This window comes from Octopus bimaculoides, chromosome 29 (assembly GCF_046866305.1).
Source record: "Octopus bimaculoides isolate indiv1 chromosome 29, ASM4686630v1, whole genome shotgun sequence".
In the NCBI taxonomy this organism is placed as follows: Eukaryota; Metazoa; Mollusca; class Cephalopoda; order Octopoda; family Octopodidae; genus Octopus; species Octopus bimaculoides.
The window spans coordinates 532,594-539,871 of NC_142956.1; the positions used below are offsets into that span (position 1 = coordinate 532,594).

The 7,278-nt window shown below is 36.2% G+C and overlaps 1 protein-coding gene across 2 annotated transcripts in view; it reads left to right on the forward strand.

Annotated features, from left to right (window-relative positions):
- Positions 1-657: 657 nt before the first annotated feature.
- LOC106876523 (dystroglycan 1) overlaps positions 658-7,278 on the forward strand; it is a 68,675-nt gene continuing 62,054 nt past the window's right edge. The window contains exon 1 of one of the 2 annotated variants that reach the window (XM_089345595.1): positions 658-829. The gene's annotated coding sequence lies outside the window, so the exon portion shown is untranslated. Of the gene's footprint in view, positions 830-6,412; positions 6,680-7,278 lie in introns of those variants that run through there. The other variant, XM_089345597.1, reaches the window with a different exon arrangement.

Below are 7,278 nucleotides of genomic sequence, written 5' to 3' on the forward strand. Positions count from 1 at the left end.
AATCCCTCTTTCTATTCCTCAGTCACTCGCTCATTAATTTACACTCTCTCACTTCTCGTCCTTTTCCTCCCATTTTGTTTTATTCGTTCACTATGTCTCTCTCTCTATCTTTCATTCATTCAATCAGTATATCAACCTCTCTACATTCTCTATATTCTCTCTCTCTCAGTCTCTTTACTCATTTACCTCAGATTTTCCTTTCTCTCTCTCTCTCTCTCTCCTCTTTTCTCTTACTCTTTCCATTCTTTTCTCAGTGGCTGCTGGTCTTTTTACCCCTCTCTCTTTATCGCCTTCCTCGTCCTCACTATCAATCCCCCTCTTAATCACTCTCATACCATCTAAATTCTCCTCCCCTCACTCTTTCACCGTCACGCAACAACTACGCTCTCTTTCTTTCTCTTTACCTTTCTCTCACCACCGCTTTCTCTCTATCACTACCTCTCACCGCTCCTTTACGTTCAGCATTTTCCCTCTCTATATTTCTCAATCCCGCTCCTTCACACCCTCTCTTTTCTTAACACCCTCTTTCTTTCCCACGCTCGCTTCTTCACACCCTCTCTCTTTCTACATTACTCTATCATTCAATCACCACCTCCCACCGCTCTCTCTGCCTCCCACTCTCTCTTCATATCCTTTCCTCCCCTTCTCTCATCTTTCGCTCCATCTCCTATCTCGGCTTCAGTCAGAGCCTACTGTGTATATATACACATATATATACACACATATATACACACGCACGCCGTATATATATACACATACATATATTTACATGTATGTATATGTGTATATATGTATGATGAATTAAATCGTGGAGTCATTTATACACCAGGTAAGTGTTGACATTCTATACACCTTATCATTTCACTAATTATACATACATACCTGCGTATATATATGTTTATATGTGTATATAGTGCATTATATGAATGAAAGACAGTGTATTTATGTTTGTGTGTGTATATATATATATATATGTCCATACACATCCATATATATAGGATGTTAATGTGATTGTATATATATATATATATATATGTGTGTATATAGATGCATCAATACCTGTGGATATATACACATGTAGGTATGTATATTCATATTTTCATATATATATATATATATGTTTGTGTATGAATATATACACCCACACATACACATAAGATATTTAGATGTACATAGGTATGTATGTATGTGTATATATACATGTATATATATATATATATATACATACATGATGGATGAATATTACATCAATCATTCGACCTCTACTGTAAATATTGTGATAATGTCTATATATATATAAAACATCATGTATATACATATATACAAACATAGATGTATGTGTATATAATGGATCTGTATATTTGGTGTATATATACCTTTTTGTTGTGTCTTTTATTTATGGTACTATACGATCGTAGTACTTAGTGTGTATATATATATATATATAAATATAAACCTAGATCTGTGATAAATCATTATGTGCAATTGCTATATATACATGTGTGTGTTAGTATAATATATATATACACACATATATACAGGCCTTGATAAATTGTAGTAGTTTACAGGTGATAACAAGGACTACACAACACGTATATATATTCTTATACATGAATGTATATACAGTCATATACATACACACGATGGATGCTGTATTGCATTCTCTATGTGTGTGTATATATATATATATATATATATATATATATATATATATATATATAACCTTGTATGTCTATAAATTCATCTTTGTCATAAATGTTTATATATACATAATATACACACTATCTATAATATATATTATAGATCTGTGTTTATATGTATATATATTATGTAACAGGTATGTATATATGTATATAATATATGGATGTTGTATGTGAAAAGACTATACATCTTCCTACAGATATCCTGAGTAGGTAACTTCATAAATCTACACACACACACATATATACATACATTTGGCATTCAACATGATCACGTGTATATATATATATATATATATATGTGTGTGTGTATGTATACGTGCATAGATCCATATGTATATACGCACAACGAGTGTATAGAACTGTCTACATAGCTACACACCGCTTACAGTCACCCTGACATGGCACACACTGTACGGTCGTGTCTCTGTGTGTGTATATATGTATGTTTATATATCCTTGTTTGTAATCTATATACATTCTCATTTTGGTACATATACGCTCCTAGGTGTGTATAACTAGTAGGAACATGTTGCACACTCCTGACTGGATCTATGTGTGTATATATATATATATATATATATATATATATATATATATATATATATATATACACACACACGTACGTGTGTCTGATAAACAGGTGTCAATACATATATGTATGTATATGTATATACACGTATGTACATGGTTGTTGACGTGTATACTCTGTACACACACACACACACATATACACGCATCTATATTTCATTATTCTACATGCACTTGTTTATACACGTCTACTTCCTTTCAATCGCTTCTACATACCCCAAATACCCGCTTTAATACATGCATGTATGTATGTATGTGTGTGTGTATACACACACACGTTAATTTATTGTCGCCAGCTAAATATAATCCTCATAAATAGAACAGGAAATCAGATATATATATTTAAATATGTGTGTGTATATATATCTATATTAATATGTATATATATGTCTTGTATGTATATGTATGTGTTAGCACGTTTTTTTTCTATTTCGTTTGCAGTCATATATATATACATGACAGGGTATGTATATATGTTTGTGTGTATGTGGCTGTGAATATGTCTGTATATATATATATGTTTATATGTGGTGTGTGTATGTACTTATATATATATATATATCTATGTATACGTGTAGGTGTTTGTGTACACAAAGACCCTGCCGGATCCTACTTTCCCGCGTTTGAATATGCGTCTGCATACCTACACACACACACGTCTGCCTATGAAGCTGTACACACACACACACACACACACACACACGCGGCGAGCTGGCAGAACCGTTAGCACACCGGGCGAAATGCTTAGCGGTATTTCGTCTGCCCGCTACGTTCTGGGTTCAAATTCCGCCGAGGTCGACTTTGCCTTTCATCCTTTCGGGGTCGATTAAATAAGTACCAGTTACGCACTGGGGTCGATATAATCGATTTAATCCGTTTGTCTGTCCTTGTTTGTCCCCTCTGTGTGTAGCCCCCTGTGGGTCGTAAAGAAATAACACACACACACGCAGGCGACCTTCGACGTGCTTGTTTGATCCGCTCCAAACAACAGCCAAATCCTTCCTCAACTAATACCTTATTTCATCAATAAATCCTATACACATTAAGAGGTGTCTGTCACGAATGGACTCTTTGCCTTGAAAGGTCTGCTGAATCAGGTCTGACCTGAAGCCGAACAATATTTCACCACAGATGAGATAATGGCGGGAGTCGTCTCTACGATGGCCTTATATTTTGCTAGAAGTAGCAGCCATATCTCTTTCACATATGCCGAGTGCACGCATTAGGGTTGGTGACAAGAAGGGCATTCAGCTGTAGAAACTCTGTCTCAGTAACCTTGTCTGACCCATGCCAGCATAGAAAAGTGGACATTAAAATGGCAGTGATGATACATATATTCACGGACGTCAAGAATCATAGAGAAATACATCACTTATTCAAAATCCCAACAATTGTTTCTACACATTTCTACACCTGCAGTACGATGTTGTGTAATCATCATCCATCTAATGTGTAAAATGCACCTCCTCAGGTGATTGTTTGAATAAGTCCGAACAGTAAGTTGAAACGGTTGTAGAGAGTTTTCAATAAAGAATGTCGTTCATTCCATTTCCTATTGTTTATTTGATTATATAAAATCAACAGAAACTGTGGAATTCTTGATGTCCACTAGCAGGAACATTTCCACTGTATTATGTTGACATCAGGTTGCCAATAACTGTGGATGAGCTTTGCATAGCATTCTACAATAATTTTCCCCAAATATATATACTCTTTTTACTTGTTTCAGTCTTTTGACTGTGGCCATGCTGGAGCACCGCCTTTTAGGCGAGCAAATCGACCCCAGGACTTATTCTTTAGAAGCCTAGTACTTATTCTATCGATCTCTTTTGCCGAACCGCTAAGTTACGGGGACATAAACACACCAGCATCGGTTTCAAGCGATGTTGGGGGGACAAATACACACATACAAACATACACACACACATACATATATATATATACATATATACGACGGGCTTCTTTCAGTTTCCGTCTACCAAATCTACTCACAAGGCTTTGGTCGGCCCGAGGCTATAGTAGAAGACACTTGCCCAAGATGAAGGCACTGAACCCGGGACCATGAGATTGGTAAGCTAGCTACTTACCACACAGCCACTCCTGCGCCTAAAATGTGTGTGTGTATATATATATATATATATATATATATATATATATATATATATATATATACACACACACACACACACACATTTATTCTTTTATTTGTTTTAGTCATTTCACTGCAGCCATGCTGGAGCACCACCTTAAAGAGTTTTAGTCGAGCGAATAGACCCCAAGACCTATTAAGCCTAGTACATATATCGGTCTCTTTTGCTGAAGCACTAAGTTATGGGGGACATAAACACACCAACATCAGTTGTCAGGCAATGGTGGAGGTGATAGGCACAAAGACACCCAGATACGTATACACACACACACATATATGGCGTTCTTTCAGTTTCTGTCTACCAAATCCATTCGCAAGGTTTTGGTTGGCCCCAGTAGAAGACACTTGCCCAAGGTGCCACACAGTGGGACTGATCCAGGAACCATGTGGCTCAGAAGCAAGCGTCTTACCACACAGCCGCAGAAACACAACAAAACCCTTTATGGACAGGAAGTCTAACGTAATCTCATAAACCGGTTTTCCCTGGTTTTAATATACATCTTAGATTGTGCTTCCTCTTTCAGATTTGATTTGTACAAATGAGACACACAGACACACAGACAGAGTGAGTTTTTCTAATTCGAAGGATGTAAGACTGTTGACTCTCATTAACTTCTTTCCTGCCAACTTTTCCGGCAAAGAGGGTCTCAGGCAGTACATTGGCAGTGGAGGGGATCTTTAGGGAGCGCCCCCATCTGCCGAAAGAGCTCATCTGCCCCTGAATTTCGAGAATCCCGACTTCCTGCCTCTTCTCATCTGGAAGCAGGATACCTGCATGCAGTTTTGCTCCACCTTGCTGAATTTCTCTCGGAGTCATTGCCTGCACCAGTATACCCCTTTCTCTCTCTCTCTGTATGTGTGTGTATGTATGTTTATGTATATATGTATGTATATATATATATATATATATATATATATATATATATATATATAATGTGTATATATATATATATATATATGTATGTGTATAAATATGTATGTATATGTATATATGTGTGTCTCGTGGGCATCGGTACCATTTTCCTCTTTCTCCGTTCTTCCATTCTCCGAACTTTCCATCTTTCCGACGAAGGGCTACGCCCGAAACGTCATACACTCTCTCTTTCCTTTCCTGAGCGTCCAATAATACTATCCATATCACGTCCTCACTTTGTTGTTTTTTTGTTTTTTTGTTATTGTGTTTTTGAACTATATATATATATATATATATATATATATATATATATATATATATATATATGTATGTGTATATATGTGTGCATATATGTATGTGTGTGTGTGTATATATATATGTTTATGTGTATATGTATGTGTGTGTGTGTATATATATATGTTTATGTGTATATGTATGTGTGTGTATATATGTATGTGTGTATATATGTACGTGTGTGTATATATGAACGTGTGTGTATATATATATATATATGTATGCGTGTATATATATATATATATATATATATATATATATATATATGTATATATATGTATATATATATATAATGTATATAATATATATACACACTTACACATAGGTACAACATATATATATACAGCATGTGTATAGAGCTATTCCAGCCTACTTATCTCCCCAAAACCACATGCTAGAGATTGGTGTGTGTGTGTATGTATATAGTAAGAATTATTTCCTGCCTCAGTAACTCTACTTGACCTTCAGCCCCTCCCACTCCATCTCCCCTCCTGTGTATGAGTGTGTGTTTGCATAAATATATATATATATATATACACACACACATACATATGTGTTCGTACACACACATACGCTTGATCTCCTCTTCCTCCACCACCTCTCGTTATATATATATTACCTGTGCTGGCATTCTTCTATTCCTCCCCACTCCATCCCCAGGTAAACACATTGGATGTAGGTGTGCACACTTATGTGAATGTGTGTATATGTGTGTGTATATATATATATTTTTGTTTTCCTTTTATTTTCTTTCACTTGTTTCAGTCATTTGAAAATCTTTGTCGTATATGGGCAAGACAACTCATTCCAAGTCCCATTCAGGAGTGATGGTCATCGATGTTTCACCATTTCTCTGGCTTATTTAACATCATTTACCAAATCAGAAGCGAACTGAGTCGTCTCTATTCATGACTCTATGTAAAATGGTGTGAAATCCATCTTCTGGTGTGACCAAACATTGCATGCGTAGGAAAAAAATTCAAATATGAATTTGAGCTGTGTGCGTGTTGTAAACACTATCAAACACCCAATGTAAGTGCTTTTTCTAGTCCCCTGGTTGGCTGCAGTTTGACATGGTGAAGGCGACCCTCTCGAAGCGCTGAGTGACTGTAAACTTTCAGGTGTTTTAACACTTGGCGCTTTTAGAGGGCCACCGTCCAATGCTTAAAATTGCAAAGCATGGGCATTGTGTATGTGTGTTCAGTATACATACATACTGTGGAGGAGGCTGCCCAGTGGTTCAGGCAGCAGACTCGTAGTCGTGGGATTGTGGTTTTGATTCTTAGATCAGGCCTTGTGAATGTTTATTAAGGGAAAACAACTAAAACGTCACAAGGCTCCGGCAGGGAACGGTCGCAACCCCTGCTGTACTCTTTCACCACAACTTTCTCTCACTCTTTCTTCCTGTTTCTGTTGTACATATATGCATAGCAGAGTAAGCATGTAAATATGAAACAAGGTGGAGAAAATAGTGCTCAAATACCAGAGGTAGAGTAATAATCTTTACTAAAAACAAGCAGAAATACAACAAAAACTGGAACAAAGTCAAAGGATGGGGCACATCACATTAGCATGTATATATTTTATTCATGTATATGCATATACACACATGCATATATGGACATATGCAT